The following is a 17,487-nucleotide window of genomic DNA, read 5'->3' on the forward strand; positions in this document are numbered from 1 at the left end:
TGATGACACGTTTTCATCTTCAAGTATGTGGTAAAAATGTGCAGAGTTTTGCAAAAATGCTGCAGAAATGGACATTAGAAAATTACAGATTATTATTATTATTATTCATGAGTGATTTCTGCCAAACACACATCTACAGAATACTTTTTAAAAATAATAATGATAATGAATAAGGTGATCACAAGGAACAGCGATAATACTCATACTGCCCAATCTTCACCTCACTGCCCAATGACGGCGAAGTCCCTACAACAGTGCTGATTGCTGTAAGAAAACCAGCACCTGTCGTGAAAGGCACTCCAATAGCATGTATGTCAGCACCCTGTTGAGAGTGCCAGTGGGAAGGCCTGCACCATACTATCCCCACCTGCAAGGGAATCCCCACTCGCTGGAGCAGGTAGGCTGATGGAAGAGGCAAGAAGGGGTTAAGGGGTGAAACCAGGTGGGGAGGGGGTGTAACAGGGTGGGGAGGCTATGGGAGGGGGAGGATCCGTTGTGGGCGGCCTGCAACAGATCTTATCCCCTCTGATAGGAGCCTCCCTGCTCCCTTTCTCTCCTCAAACTGCCAGCAAAGGTCCAAGGAGGCCCATTGCTGGTCAGATGGCTTTATGCAGGGGTAAAAGATTTAAAATCCCCTTTCCCCACTGAAGCCTTCTCTCTCCTCCCCCCAAGTATGGATGCAGCGTTCACCAGTTTGGCATTGCTGCAATGGGGTGGGGGGTGGGGTAAAAGAATAAGATAGAACTCTTATTTTTACAATCTGATGTTGCAGTCAACATAAAACTCACTTTGGAATTAGATGTAGATATTTGTTTTCCAAATCAGGACAGGACATTTTGGTAGGGACTAGAACTAGAGTCTCCCATATCATGTATTTGCTGGGCTGTTTTTTCTTTGCACCTGCAACTTGGCTAAAGAAAATGAGCTAGTGCAGACTGTCAGTCTCTTCACTGAAATCCATGTGGAGTTTAGAGCCTATGTCAACCTGGGGAGTTCTAGAAATAAAAAGCCAAGTTTCAAAATCATTTCTTGTAAGGGCTTTCAGACTGAGGCCCCAGGACATTTCATACAAATTATGCAGTCTTTTGCAGATGCAGATTAAAAAATGCAGTCCAGCTACAGGATGCTGATGATGATGTGAGGGACAGTGCCAGTACTTATAAAAGAAACACATTTCCACCATCATTAATTCATCTATCCAGGTTTACTCTTGAGCACTTGGGGGAAGGGATTCTTTTATTTCAATGTCCTTTTCAAATAAACGCATGGAAAGGTAGTGTGGATTCAAGATTCTGGGAACTTTTGGGCAAGGCACTCTTAGTGGATGATCTTAGCATCAAACTAGACATGACCCTGAATGTGTAAGTAACCCTTCCAGTTTTTCTTTTCAGTGTCAATAATGTGTGGGGGAGGACCAGATGAAATGGCCTGAAACTGCAGTGGGGTTAGAGGCTTTAGGACTTTGCCATGCTGCAGTTCTGATTCTAGTTGTGCCCTTTTCCACATAGTACTGTTAATGGGAATAAAAGCTTCTATCAACTTTCAGTGGAAACATTTTTCTGTTAAAAATTTGGCAGATAATCATAAGAACATAAGAACAGCCCCACTGGATCAGGCCATAGGCCCATCTAGTCCAGCTTCCTGTATCTCACAGCGGCCCACCAAATGCCCCAGGGAGCACACCAGATAACAAGAGACCTCATCCTGGTGCCCTCCCCTACATCTGGCATTCTGACTTAACCCATTTCTAAAATGAGGAGGTTGCGCATACACATCATGGCTTGTACCCCATAATGGAATTTTCCTCCAGAAACTCGTCCAATCCCCCTTTTAAAGGCGTCTAGGCTAGACGCCAGCACCACATCCTGTGGCAAGGAGTTCCACAGACCAACCACACGCTGAGTAAAGAAATATTTTCTTTTGTCTGTCCTAACCCGCCCAACACTCAATTTTAGTGGATGTCCCCTGGTTCTGGTATTATGTGACAGTGTAAAGAGCATCTCCCTATCCACTCTGTCCATCCCCTGCATAATTTTGTATGTCTCAATCATGTCTCCCCTCAAGCGTCTCTTTTCTAGGCTGAAGAGGCCCAAACGCCATAGCCTTTCCTCATAAGGAAGGTGCCCCAGCCCCGTAATCATCTTAGTCGCTCTCTTTTGCACCTTTTCCATTTCCACTATGTCTTTTTTGAGATGCGGCGACCAGAACTGGTCCATCAATAAATCCATCAATAAATCTCTCTCCAGGTGCTTAGAAAGGCTTCATTCTGAGACAGTGACCCCTCCTTTCATCCAGAGCATAGTGCTGGGAAGGAATGCAAAGTGATTATCTTTCTTTCATGTGCTCAGAGGGAAGGGAGGGGTTGCTTGCCTTGGAGTGAAGCTGTTTCTAAGTGCCTGGAGAGAGAATAATTGATGGATTGTCAGCTGGCTGCCCTATCTTGCATTAATGAGGCTATTGTTAAACAGCTTTTTTCCTAATTTAAAGGGTTAGTGAGATAAAACTATGGGTGAAAAATCCATGAATAATTAGGTTATACCTGTAGTTCACCGGTGTAGTTACATGTAGTTCACCTCACAAGTTACGTGACCACCTGAATTGTGTATGTAGAATAGTCTCCATGGCACCTTTTACATGAATTACAGTGCAAACCTATGCATGTCTACTCAGAAGTAAGCACTGCTGAATTCAGTGGAAGTTATTCTCAGGTAAGTGTGTGTGGGATTGCAGTCTAAGGGCCCAATCCTGTCCAACTTACCAGTATCGGTACAGCCACAATGCAGACTTGAGGTAAGGGAACAAATATTCCCATACCTTGAAGAGGCCTCTGTTACTGCCTCCCCAACACAGGATGCAGTGCGCACCCCATTGGCACAGCTGCACCGGCATTGGAAAATTGGATAGGATTGGGCCCTGAGTCTCCTGCATAAGAGCTTCTCTTGACTGTGGGCTGTGTTCATATATTTTAAAATCACAGGTATAGGTCTGGTCTACTGTAAGCTGAAATTCTTCATAGGACTCAAATTTTCTTTGAATTGTCATGAGTAAATGTTCTCAAATGTTTTCTTTTGCTGCCTTGCTGAACTGTTGGGAATCCACTGGATAATTTACCACTGGATAATTTGAATGAAAGTGAATTGTGCAAATGTTCCCACCAGATTTTGCCTATGTAACAGAATTTATTTTATATCCTACTGTATTATAATACAGAATTTATTTGCATTATTAATTGAATATGTGTCTCTCAGCATGCACATTTATGGTAACATTTCCAAATAAGCAGCTCTGGCAGGCAAAGCCAAAAAACCTAATGCAGTAGCACCCTTTGAGGCATGTGTCCAGACTTTAGAAGTGGTTTCTAAATGTATCATTCACCTGATTATTGGAAATACTAATTAGCACATGTTCCCCTCTTGGAGTTGGAAGTTTGGCCATCAGAGTGTAGGTTGCCAAGCTAATGCTGCCTGATATAATTCAAACTACCCATGAAGATTTTGCATGTGCCAATTTCACAATGAGAGAGAAGGACAGAGCTGGAAAATTGAATTTTTTTTCTGAGTATAATTGTTTTGTATTTTAGCAGGAAATGCTTTCTGAAATTAGCCCTATGAAATTGGCATGTGCCTTATCAAATAATCAAACAAAATTATTTTAACTATTCATTACCAGGAAAGGAGTTGCTAAGGTGATGAAGATGAAATTCTCCACTTCCCTATGGTATCTCTTGCTCGATCTCTAAAGCAGAACATTAAATGCCACTCATAAACAAATACTGCATTAAACTAGAATCTTCTGTGTTCTGGCTCACAACCTGTGATCACCTTGTTTTGTGTATCCACTGCTGCATATATGACTCACGTTTTGGTATACCACTGCAAATATCACGAGTTATATGTTGGCTAACAGTAGCAGAAGCTTAATCCTGCATGTGGTGGCAGATGCAGTTTGTGAAGCAGTACTTAACAGGATTTTAAAGTAGTTTTTCTAAGGCAAACATGTACACAAGGATTATATGCATCAGCCCTCCAACATCCTTATATGATACATTTTCCATAAATACTGTATCTTCTTCTTGAATTCATTTCTTCCCACTCTATTTATCTGTCAGATTATAAACATTTTATTTCACTTTTCCCTGCAATGAAAATGAGGTGCTCAAGGCAGCTTACAATAAAATTGAGACATCAAAACCACAATAAAAACCAAATGATATACAACAAAAACCAAACATAGCAATAATGGACCCCATGAAACAAAACCAGAGAGAAACCCCCAAAATTCAGTTTGGGTTCATAGAAAAGTCTTAATTTTTACCAATACAAATTGGTATTGCCTCATATGCCAAATCCTGATGACTGCAGTTTGGAGGGGAAAAAAATATTCTGCAAGTAATGCCCCCTCCCCTTTCCACACACTTATACAATCACCATTTTAACATGGAACTGGACAAATTACCATAGAGCAGTGGTTCTCAAACTGGTGGATCATGACCCACCAGTTTGTGTAATGCTTCCCCCCTCCCTTTAAGGAGTGAGAGAAGGGGAGGGAGGCAGTGACGCGATCCCCAGGAGGGAGATAAGGGGGGGTGCTTTGCACTTACTTCAAGAAGGCAGGGCTACAGCAGGCTGCAGGAGGTGTGGGGAGCCCTGCACAGCACTCCTCGGGGCTTGGAACGTTTGCTAAAAGCAGGTGGAAAGCACTTCCGTTTGGCAGGAGGTGCTTTGCGCCCGCTTTTAGTGAACATTCCAAGCCTCGGGGAGTGCTGTGCAGGGCTGCGCAGGGCTCCCCCCACCTCCTGCAGCCTGCTGCAGCCCTGCCTTCTTGAAGTAAGTGCAAAGTACCCCCTTGCCCCCCTTAGCGATATGATCCTGGGGATGGCGTCGCTGCCCTAGCCCCTCCCCCGCAAGAACTTACTGAGGGAGTAAAGCCCCCTCTAATTTTGAGAACCTCTGCCATTGAGCACGATCCCTTCTTGCACAAAAGTGCAGCACCTTTGCCTGAATGGATCCCCACAAGACTCAGTAGAACCCCATTTCCTACATTTCCCCACTTTGGTATACACACGGATGCAGAAACAGAGTGGAAGGTCAGAGTAGAATGTGTTCCTCCACATTCTACATCCAGTTGACCCTCTCCATAACAATCAAATTACCTAAGAAAATCTGGATTCTGTATATATGAATTGTGGATCTCAGGTAATTTTTAGGAGGGAAAAAAAACAAACCAAACTCAGTATAGGCAATATTGCATGAACAGTCATTTTTGTTTGATTCCTAAGACTGCTTTATAATTTTAAAATAGGTCTTTGGTTTTCATTACATGTACTTGTGTGTCCAGTAACATCTAGTTTGCTCCTTAGGGAGTAGTTTCTCCTTAGAGAAACCCAAAATTCTTCTTCTGTTTACATCAAGAAGGTGACCATGATCAGGAGCTAAAGCAAAGTACAGGTTTGCCCCCATATCCACAGGGTTCTGTTCTAGAATCTCCCACAGTTACCTGAAACCATGGATAAGGCGAATGCCTGCCTACCCCCCACCATAGGGTCCCCTGAGTCCAGCGGAGACTGCGGACATCAAACTGTGCTCAGCAGGAAAAATAACTCAACTTCTGGTTTTACAGAGAAACTGAAAGAAGTTTTTAATGTTGGGCATTAGTAGGCTCAAGGAAGCCCCTGAGTCATTAAAAACATCACTTCCAGTTTCTCAGTGAAACTGGAAGTTGCGTTATTTTGCCTGCCAAGATCAGTTTGAGCTCAGCAAAAGCCGTTTGCTGGGCTCAGAGGATCCTCTGGAGGCAAGGGGAGTGGAGCAGATACAGGATCCGTGGATACAGGGAGCCTCCTATAGTTTATCCTGGGGTTCAAGGCTTCAATTCTATACACACTTACCTGGGAGTAAACCCCATTCAACACAATGTGACTTACTTTTGAGTAGACATGCATAATATTGCATTGTTTATTCTTTGGCACTGGAATCCCAGAGATCCACCTCCTTAAACCCACTCTTACAGCACAATTTTATGCATGTCCACTAAAGAGTAAGCCCTATCGAGTTCAAGTGCACTTACCTAAGAATAAGCCCCATTAATCTCAGTAGGGCTTACTTCTAAGTGGGTGGCAATGGTAGGTGTGGGGGGGGGCGGGAGGAGGCAGGAGGGGGACGGTTATGGGTGGGGGGAAGCTGGGCGATGGGTGACCCCGGGGGTGGGCGCACGGGTAACCAGGGCCAGGGCTGGGACCCAGCAGTTATGCCGGATCCCAACCCTGTCCCCACAGAGCAGCTTCAAGCCGCTCTGCTCTCCTCAGACTTGCGCCACTTCCAGAGGTGGCGCAGGTCCGAACAGACCCATTTCGGCATGCAGCCCTTAACCAGGGGTAAGGGGAAGAGCTTTCCCTTGTCCCTGGCTGAGCTGCTGCAGCCAACGAACTTGTGTTGGATGCAGCGCAAGCCTCCTGGCTTGCCTGCTCCAGCACAGGTTTGGATTGTGTCCTTAGTTTGATAAAGAAAATGGAAATATATAGGCGTATAATTAAACTTCAGAAAAAAAGAAAATGCAGACTGGTTCATTGATGATAGTTTTCTGGGCCAAACTGGATTTTATCTCTGAAAATTTATAATCTTAACTCCATGTTTGCCAAGATAACAAAGAATGTCAGCTAGGGGGAGAGCAGTTAAGGGGAGGATTGCTGGGAAATGAGTAATGTCAGAGGTCAGCCAGATTGGTTGCTGGCTAAGGGCCCAAGCCCATCACAAGCCAAGCAAGCCCTGAACTCTCCATACCAGAGCCAGCAGTAGCTCAGTGCACCTTTGGGGTGGGCAGGGGGAGCAATGGGAGGCTCAGTGCAGAGCTTTGCTTCAGATCCTCCAGCAACTTGGCACTGCAGGGGAGGGAAAGGTATATAACTCTTCCTGCATATACTTCTCTGAAAATAGTCCAGAGTTCTTTTTCCAGCCAACAAGACACACATCCAATTTTGAAGTCTTTCTGTGAGGGAAAACCTGGGGAAAATCAGTGGATAGGGGAAGTCTTCAGTATACCTTCTGCCCAATCATTCTGACAGCAAATGCATTCCAGTCACCAGCAGATTAAGGGTCAAACTATGTGGTTCAGGTAGTACAACATGCTTAGTAATTCCAAGTTTGCTTTTTTTTCTTCTTTTTCTTTTTTGCAGTAAATAGCAGTCGGACCAGGGGAACTGCAGAATGAGACTGTAGCAGGGGAAAGGGTTAAAGTCTCCTCCTTCCACACAATCAAAGAGGCCCAACCAGACCATTGTGTACTGTGGAAAAAGTAAACATGGAAGCACTAAGCACACACTTTGTGTAATATGTAGTTTGGCCCTAGTCTGAAGGAAATGCTTTGTTAGCAACCCCATCTTTCCCTTGTAATGTATATTGCCTTAGGTTCTCTGTTAAAGTATGTTGCCTTGTTTTTTTATAATCCTGATCATATGAGGTTGGTTACCATAAGTCATAGCCAGCAAATGGTTCAATGCCATTTGGCTATGTTTCATGACAGGAATCTCAAGGTGAATTTCCAACTTTCAAACACAATTATCTAGCCATTCTTCCATACTGTGCACTTTCCTTCCCATGTGTTTGCCTATCCCATTCTTGGGGTGCACAGAAAGCACAAAAATTTATTTCTTCTCTTCTTTTAAGCTTAACATTAAGCTTTCAAATCTGTACAAGGGCTGTTATCACAGTAAATGAGGGCTTTTTCTGATACACGATACCTTGCATTGTAAAGGTTATTTGCCCATAATTCCTGTGCCACAAAGTTGGTGGTGCTGTCATTGCTCCCCCCCCCCAAAACCATTTTGGGCTTGAATCAATACCCAGCTTTGCTGGCAATAGCTGCCATGAATACCCCACCATAACCAACTCAGGTGGAGACTACTTTTTTTAAAAAACGCAGCAGGTTTCTAAGATAACTTTGGACTATGGCAAGTATAAAAATACAAACATATTTAGTGACCATTGGAATTTAGAATATGTTGGAACCTCCAGATAAACATCAGAGAAAAACAAAAGTGAAGCATCATCAATATCCTTCAAATACAAAGCTCAGCCTAGATTGGAGTAGTTGAACTTAAAGCATCTTAACAAGGCAGCAGAGTGTCTTCCAGTTTGTCCCTAGGACTCAGGGCCAGATCCAGTCGACCCAGTGCCAGCCCTCTGCCAGTGCTGAGTGCTGCAAACATGTTGTAAGGCATGCCTGTGGCACTCAGCACTGGGCTGGCACCATCTCAGTGCCAGCCTGCACTAAGCCAACGCTGGCCAGAGGCCCATCGCACACCACCTGGAGCTATGGAAAGTTCCGGGCGTTGGAGAGGTGAGCAGAGGTGGGGAGATCTTCTGGGGCAGGAGAAGGGCAGGGGGAAGGTGGGGTGGGGGAGAGAGCGGGAGAGGGGCAGGACATGCGGAATTCTACTCTGCTGGCCCAACACAGAGCCTCTTTATTCTGCAGTGGCTAAGTAGCCGACGCAGAGTTTGGTAGCCCGGTGGAAAGGAATGAATGTCCCCTTCCCCTGAGGATCCACCAGCTGCTGCCTGTGGCCATTGGATACAGCAGCAGTCATTTCACCACCGCTGCTTCTCTGGGCAGCTCAGGACTGGGCTGTCAGTCTCTGCAGAACATTAAACACATTTTTGTACCAGATTTGAGCCTCATTGTTCAATTCTGCTGTGCATTGTTCATCAGGTACCATGTGTGAACAGTTATCCCTATGTGAAAGGTGTTTGTGGCTGGAAGTGTATTTGTTGCACCTGCAAAGGAAAGAAAAAAGGTAAATATGAACATTTTACAAGCCTAACAAAGAATCTGAATTTGATATCCTAGATTCAAGAAATCTATGCTTGTAAACTCTATGAGGATAATTCTGCTAAACTCCACTTCATCAGGCTGTTGCAGGATCAGTTCACCACTTTGTCTCATATTCATGAATTTATGTGTCCAGACATTTTCTTGGTATTTAAAAAGAATGGTATTCCTCGATAACATGTAACTTAGGCCGCAATCCTAACCCACCTTCCAGCACTGGCATAAGGGCAATGCAACTCCAAGATAAGGGAACAAACATTGCCTTACCTTGAGGAGGCCTCCATGACCATCCGCCAACTGCAGGATGCAGCACATGCGCCACTGGCACAGCTATGCCAGTGCTGGAAAGTTGGTTAGGATTGCGCCCTTAATGTAAAATAATATCCTCCCTGCAGCTGGCTTAGGGCCTAATCCTATCCAACTTTCTGGCACTGATGCAGCTGTGCCAATGGGGCATGCACTGCATTCTGTGGTAGGGGGATAGTCACAGAGGCTTTCTCAAGGTAAGGGAATGTTTGTTCCTTTTCCTCAGGGCTGCATCATGTCTGCATCAGCACTGGAAGGTTGTATAGGATTGGGCCCTTAGTTTTTCCAAGTGTTCCTAAAATGTTTCTTAAATTCTTAACCTACAAAAACAAATTACCTAGATACAAAGAGAGCAAACTCTATTTATAAAGCACCCAAAACCCAAAACTTCCCCAATACTGTTTCTCCACTCCCAATTAAATTCCAGCTTCAATTTTTGTTGTGAAAATTCAGACTATATCATGTAATCATTATCTTTGGTCTTCCGAGACTGAAGGATGCCAACAACATTCTCTTTGGCAAAAGTACACACTGAGGAGCTTGGGTGGTGTGTAGAGTGAACCAAATGGTCAGATCTGGATTCCTTTGCAGAGTTCTGCATCTCAGCAACCTATTAGTATATTCACCCTGTATTTAGAGTAATTTTGAGCTATTTCTGGGTATGTGGTTAGCTTGCTGTCATTATGATCTGTTGCATGCCAGTGTTTTAGATTTGCTTTTTGTATGAAGTGCTTGAACTGCCATTGTGAGGAGCCTCTGAATTTCAAAGGCTCCTTCATTAAGACATTTTAAATTTAAAAATAGTGGCATAATAACTGTTATATGAAAGAGATGCATAGTGAGGTCCCTGCAGTGTCGCACACTATCCTTAACCATCTTGGGTATGTTAACTTAAAATACAGATGTCATATTAAGGATACCACAAATGACATCTGGGTATATTCAATACTAACTCAACTTTCTCCATCAAGGGAATTCATAGTGCAAGAGAGCAGCCCAATGGATTCTCCCATTTACTGCTGCATCACATAACAGAAATGAACATTCCATTTTAGATGAGTTTGGCATTGTATATTTTCCATAAGCCAAACTTTTTCTTCAGTCAGCGATTTTCTTTCCTTTTGCTCAACTGCTGAGTTGACATATGGTACTGTCTATTCTGTCTACTCAGAAGTTAGCACCATTGAGTTTAATGGGACTTACTCCCTTGTAAATGTGCATAGGATTGTAGTTATTGTTTATGCTGTGTTATCACCTGATGAATCATTGTCTTGGAAAATTTACCCATTGAAATCTTGATGATGTTCATCTTAATTAAATCATGATACTGTAGGAATCACCCACCAGCCAGTGTTAAGCATAAGCACTGCTAGAACACAGCCTCCAGCAGTCTACATTCTAAAACAGGGGTGGGCAAACTTTCAGCTTTAGGGATTCCAAACCTTTAACAATTGTGCAGAGGAGGGAATTTCAGCAGAGGCAACTTGTCACCTGTGAGATGACAAGCTGCACCTGCTGAAATTCCCTCTCCTATATAACTGTTAAAGGACCAGGATCCCTAAAACTGAAAGTTTGCCCACCCCTGCAATAAAATAAAGGAACAGAGAGGCATGAAATAGACTACAGATGTATGGTCTAGTCATGAAAGATGAAAGACTATGCTTGCTGTTGTCTGACATAACTTCCTTGGAGGATGGACTTATTCAGAAGAACATGCTCACAGCTGGACACTCTGTCATTCCCACTGTCACAGCATAGCATAGCACAGCCATGAAAACACCTTACTCTTTAAAAAGTAATCATGGTACTTGGCTTACCTGCTCCAGCTCAAACAATCCTTTGCATGCTAGGCTTCTACTACTCCTTCTAGTGCTTGCTTCATGAGCACCTTTGCAAAGTAGCACTTATACTCTAAGACAGGGAAAGCATTGGCTGTGTACAAGATACACACTTGCATAAGATCCATGGGCCCTAACCTCTGCAGCAGAGTACTTAAACATATCTACCTGATTATTTCAATGTAACTGAGAAAAACCTCTTCTGAGGTTGAAGCTAGCAATATCCACAGGCTCATCAAATGGTTATGAAAAAATCAATAACATGGTTCACAGGCAACAAAGCCATGTTTATTTCTCCTGAGCCACAGTGGTAACAAATGTGGGATTAATTAAAAAGAAACATATTTATTCATATATTTTTGGGATATGTGAGCCTAAAGAGAGAAAAAGTGACAAAAGCATTATACCTAACCTGATCTATGTTAACAAAGGAATGAGATGCACAGAATTAAAGACAATCAGAGCTAATGGCAGTAAAGATTGAATAAGAGCTCTCTTGAGTTAAACTGCACATTGACTTTCTCCATGGCTCCCAGCTTGTTGATTCTTCCAAAATAATATGTTGCTGGCCTGACTTTGTGCATGGAATGTTGTTCCCAGCTCCAGTGATGTGGTGTCTTTTATTTCACTTAATGGGGAAGGAGAGATAAATCACCAGCTGTTCTGAAGGGAAGGCTTTAATAAAAAACCTTGAACTACTTTCAGGGTTGTTAAGAAGGGCAGAGCTCATCATGCAAATAACAGGCTACCCCCAAAGTGTTTGCAGGGCTGAACATGCTCCCATGCCTGCCTCAGCTACACACTTGTGGTCAATGACCTCAGCAGAGCCTCCCTAAGAAAATTATGGGCTCGACTTTGCTCCCGGTCCATGTCTGTCCCAGAGGAGCCAAACATATTCTGGTGCTTTATAACCAACAACATTCACATTCATTGTTGGTTGAATTAACCACTGCACCACTACTTCAAAGGGAGACAGCTCTGCTAGCCCATATCAACACTTTCCCCAAGCTCAAAAGCCTCAGAAGCAATTCTTGTATTGTTCTGGAACCCTCATGATGTGAACCATCACTAGTGAGACCCTATTATTCAGCACAGTAAGGAGTCAGAGAAATTGACACAGAAGCCATTGCTTGCTTGCCAGTGCATTTGCAAAGTGGAACCTTTACATACAGAGTGTTTTAAAATGGAGAAACACCACCTCTTCCTCAGGGCATCTTCATAGGGCAAGTCTGCACCAGGCTTCATTAGGACATTGGGTGTTCTCATTCAGCTTGCATCTGAGTCCAGAAAGCCATCTGATTTTCAAAACTAAGCCAACAATGCTGCCTTCTCTGTCTGCATGGCAAATGGGGATGGAAACAGAACTAGCAGAGGCCTTGCTGTCCATATGACCCAGCAGTGTTGGAAAAGGATTTTGCAGTGACCCATTGTACTAGTTCTGTTGGGCAACATTTCTCTCACACACTTCTGTGTTGAGATTAAAATGTCTAACTGGAAGAAAGAGATTTTCCTGTTCAGATTCCCACTGTGTTTTGCACATTTTCTCATAAATCTACTGATCTCAGCTGCATAACATATGCAGAATATACTGGACTATGCCTGCTATCAGTGTCTTATGAATGAATTGAAATAGCAGAGAGGGAAAAATGTTAGGCTTCAGTGTGCTTTGAAAAAAAATTAGCCACAAGTTGAATTAATTGCTTGGATGAAAATCAGTTTGAACGTTAGTAACTGGTGGAAGAGATATGATACAAATCAGTAAGAATATGAGTGTTATTCTGTGCATGGACAGTTTCAGGGACACTTTTAAAGTTATCCTAGCCTTGTGCTTTGCATTGGCTTCCAGTGTGTTTACTAGCACAATTCAAGGTCCTGCTTACTATCTATAAAATCCTATATACCTTGGGACCTGGGTACCTGAAGGACCATCTTCTCCCAGATCTATCTGCTTATATTTTGTGTATGTCATTGGAGACACCCCATTTACCCCACCCCAGCGGTAAGTGGAACTGTGGGGAAGTGGTGTGGCCTCTAGGGGCAGGGGGAGGGCAGAATGTGAGTAGGGGGATGAACCAGGCAGGAGGGAGGTGGGACTGGCAGAGCCCTGCTTTGTTGGATCCTAAACTCAGCGCAGATGTGAGGAGACCCATTGCCAGGGTTTTTGTTGGGGGAAGAGGATGAAAGTCTCCTTCCCCTGAGGAGACCCCTGGTGGCTTCATGATACCCACTGGATACAGTGGTAGCCACTTTGGTGCCGCTGCACCAGTGGGCCCTGGGAAGCATAGGTTTGGGCTGTTAGTCCTCAGTCACTGGATTTACAGAGACAACATGCATTTCTTTTGGTAATACTTCTTCAGTTCCATTTTAACACCAAAGTATGAAATCAGCCAGGTGGGATACAACCATCTGGATCTGGTGTAACAGTCAATGTAAGAGAATTCTCATGAATTAATCATTAATGTCTCTGTATTGTATTCACAACAGTTCTGACTTATAGGCACCACTTTGAATTGCAGTGCTAAATGATTATGAATGCAGTGCTGCAAGGCATGGTTTCATACCCCAAATTCAACCAGAATCCAATCAGAGCATGTCCCTTTATCCTGGAGAAAAGCTGTGATACTCACAGTCTATGCATGCAGGGTTCTATTGGAAGTGGTGGTTCATGGAGAATAAGAGCTGCTACGGCATCTGTACCAGGTCAGAGAAAAGCTGCCATGTTGATTGGCACTATAATGCTGTATTCCCTGGTGATCATGTGAGACCTTTGTACTAAAAGGATGGATATAACTCAATGGAAGTTTATAGCAGGTGACAGTGGCCTTAGGACATTTAGAAGGATGTACATATTTGGGAAGCTCCTTTGTCATGTGGACTGGATGAGAACATGAATGGGGTCATGGGGAAACTTTAAGGTGAATATTGTTGGAAAGTTTCTGCAACTTCTGGTCAACTGTTTTTACACAGAAATGGAAATAAGAAAGAAAAAAGGTACTGTACATAGCCTCGTTCTAGTGAATTTCCATCAAGTTAAAAATAACACCTGGGGCAGCATCTTGGATATGAATTGCAACTTCAAAATCCTAAGAAACTCTAGCAGTATTTATAGGCTGGAAGGTTTTTTTCCCCTTCTTCACAGCATTGAGGGCAGTAGAAGAAAGACACCACTTTTTTCTCACAGAGTTGCAGGTAGTAAGAGAAGGTGAATGCACTCATCCCACATGCCTTTAGTAAACATATACTACAAGGGTTTGTTATGTTCCAAAAAAACTTGAAAACCTCTTTAGCTTGAGCCAACAGTGAACTGAGATATGAAAAACAAGGCTAAAAAGTCTGAAAATGTTTTTATTTTACAGAATGTTCAGAATCATTGTAAACATTACAGGTTGAATATCCCTTATCCAAAGTGCTTGGGACTGGAAGTGTTCCAGATTTTGGATTTTTATGGATTTTGTAATATTGGCATAAACATGATATCTTGGAAGTGTGTCACCAAAGAGCAGAAAATAGAACTAGAGATACGTGGAATTAACACAAAAGCCTTGTACAAGCAAAGAAGCAACCTGTTGTTGACACATGCGATCCACAATGTGCTGTTTGCTCCCGGTATGGTGAGGCCCCTGGCTTGCCCCTTCCTGTCACCCCATTACCCCTGGAAAGCACCAAGTAGTTGCCTTACTTTTATGTTATTTTATTAATATGGTTCGAATATATTTTTGCATGTTTGCAATATAAAAACATTTTTAGATGGTTTATCCTGCTTTATGTATCTATTTGTTCATTAACTGCTTAAGGAAAATATCAAGATGAAAATAAGGCAAAAGAAATGTGTGTTTATACTACATTATTATTATTAATAATATTTTAAAGAATAATAACTACTGCATGTCTTTAGCATACCATTTTTTAAAAAACTATCATCCATCTTCAGTCAAAATGGGTTATAAACTGCTTCTTGAAACAAACAAAAGCAGGAGGTATTATGGCTTGAATTTACAGGTAATTTCCAAGCAGGTGCCAGAATCATTTTTTGGGTATTGTGTTGTATGAAATCAGAGGTCAGTTGATTGTGCCCCAAAGGTTCTTCGGAGTTCAGAATGAAGAGACTTTAAGATCAGTTTCCTCAAGTAAAAGGAGCAGAAGATATGTGGTTCTGTGCTTTCACTTCTTAGTTGCTCAAGTTCTCCATTCATCATCTGTTTTCCCCCCACAACCTTGTACTTTACAAAGGCTTTTATGTTATACTGCCAATCCTCACGGTATTGGATCATCAGTAATAAAACTGACAATGTGGCCCTCCCAGCTTGAATCTGGCAAGTCTTAGCTCATATAAGAGCACAGTGTTAAAGCCTGCCATGAATCATGATGCTTCAGGGTATTTACTGACCTGTCTTTCTTTGTTTTCACAGGAATGTTCATGTTGACAGGGTACCTTGCATGGAGAGAGGGAGCAGAGCAAATCATGCTACTTCACCAAATGACACCAGCTGGCCAACTCACCACCCCTTCCAGTAAAAGTCAAGTCAACAAAGCCACTTCCTGTCATTAGTGCTCTCAGAGGGAAGGGTCAAATTCTTGGGTGCCTTTGGCTCAGATGATCGCAAGCACATCATGAACCCCACAATGTACATTCACCATTCCTGCTACCTTCCCTTTGGTTACTTGCCGATGGATTTTCCTTTGATTGCTAAAGCCACATGGACCAATATATGTACTTTTTTCCTCACTGACTCCAAGGTTCAGATATTTGAGGCTGGACAATGAAGTGGATTTTTTTTTTTTTTCAAAAACTGCTGTGGTTTTGCTGCTACACTAAGAGTTGTGATTTGCATTGTATGGTTTCGGACCTATTCGTGTTTTTGATGGCAGGGGAAGGGGTTATACTGGAGTATCAACTTCAGAGTCATCTCTGTCTCCTACCCATGATGCACTTTTAATGAAGAGTTATTAGAATATTTTATTGGCTAATATACTTTTTTTTCCTTGTTATTTTTACAAAGGCCACCTTTATCCTTTTTAACGCCATATTTTCAGTGTTACACTTTTATGGCTTTTGATTTTTTTTTTTATTTGACAGATGTAAGAAGCAGCATGAATAGTTTATACTGTGGTTTTTCAGAGACTGAATGCCAGGAGAACTCAGTAAATGTTTATTCCTCTCAGCTTTCTCTTTCAATTCCCCTAAATAGCACCCCATTTGGGAACAGAGCAAGAGTGTTGAACTAAAGACCAAAAAAAAAAAAAAAAATGCATCCCCTCAAGGTGTAAAACTATCTGGGGGAAATATTTGCTGGGTGTTATGAAAGACTTGGATGAAATTTCAACCCTGATGGTTTTTCAGTGATCCAGGAAGCCAGTGAGACAATCTCTCCAGATGCAGAGCCCTTTCATGATAATTAGAAAGGTATGGCCAAGCCAATGAAAACACAGGGGTAACGTAAGAAGAGAGCCCCCATGATTCTGTTTCACTGTTTGCTTTCTCCTGTCATGGTTAAAAGAAATGTGCAATTTGATCCTCAGTCAGTGGGTGGAGGATAACAGGGTAGAATTTACTTGTGTGCACTTGTATAGTTGTAGCCAAGAGTCCAAAAGTACACTAGAGCATGTATGCCGGCACTGATTTGGTAAGACAATTGTGGAGTATCCCATTCTGACAAAATAGTAAGGAAAAAAATTGAAAAAAACACAACACAAAAAATGTTCAAATCACCTTGTGATCCAGTGTAACTGTTTACTAACTTGAATAAAGCAATTGTTCACACAAAGGTGTTCCCTGTACACCTTCACTATAAGGCTGTTGTCATTAATAACCAGAAAGTAATTTGAAAAGGAGTTGGGAGCAGGGTCTTAGAAGCCAATCAAATCAGAGCCTTATAGTGATGGTGCATGGAGGGCACTCAACTATGTACATACTGTATTTCTATATTTTCCTTTGTACAGATTCACATAAGTCAAGCTACTGTTTTACAGGTGCTCCTTTATTTATTAGGGCTGTGAAGGCTTGGAAAATTACACCCAACGAGCAAGCTCGCTTTTTAAAAAAAAAAACTGAAAAATTAAAAAGGTTGGGGTGGGAGGGAGGGCATGGTGAGGGGTGGGGGGGCAGGATGAGCTCATGAGCCCATGGAGTGATTTTAAAACCTAATAGACAAATTTCTATGGGAAAAGTGAAGCACTTTTAGAATGCTTCTTATTGTTCTGGGCTCACACCATTTTTCTTTCTCCCTGACTGGTGTCAGATTTATTAAAACAAAATAAATCTCCAAGTTAAAAAAAAATGCATTTAACTGTGCTGCTGTTTTTCTTTTTTTTAAACATATGTGCACAAAAGGTCTTCGTTTCTCTCTAGCAGCTGAAAGATAAAATGCATACCATAAAATTCAGCATTGAATTGAAAAAGAAAAACCCTACTTAAAAGCAGAGAGACTGAGTCTATGTTACTTCTTCGTGACCTCATCCCTCCTAATCTTTTAGTTTCTGTTAGTAAAGATGGAAAAAGCATTTAAATGTGAATGGAACC

General features: G+C 42.4%; 1 protein-coding gene across 3 annotated transcripts in view; it reads left to right on the top strand.

The window, feature by feature from the left end:
* The window catches only part of SOBP (sine oculis binding protein homolog), a 182,003-nt gene extending 164,989 nt beyond the window's left edge, over positions 1-17,014 (top strand). Inside the window, exons 7-8 of one of the 3 annotated variants that reach the window (XR_010793650.1) lie at positions 8,704-8,788; positions 15,377-17,014. The gene's annotated coding sequence lies outside the window, so the exon portion shown is untranslated. Of the gene's footprint in view, positions 1-3,669; positions 3,721-8,703; positions 8,789-15,376 lie in introns of those variants that run through there. The other 2 variants (XM_066613159.1, XM_066613164.1) reach the window with 2 other exon arrangements.
* The last annotated feature ends 473 nt before the right edge of the window (positions 17,015-17,487 follow it).

This window comes from Tiliqua scincoides, chromosome 1, assembly GCF_035046505.1.
Source record: "Tiliqua scincoides isolate rTilSci1 chromosome 1, rTilSci1.hap2, whole genome shotgun sequence".
NCBI lineage: Eukaryota > Metazoa > Chordata > Lepidosauria > Squamata > Scincidae > Tiliqua > Tiliqua scincoides.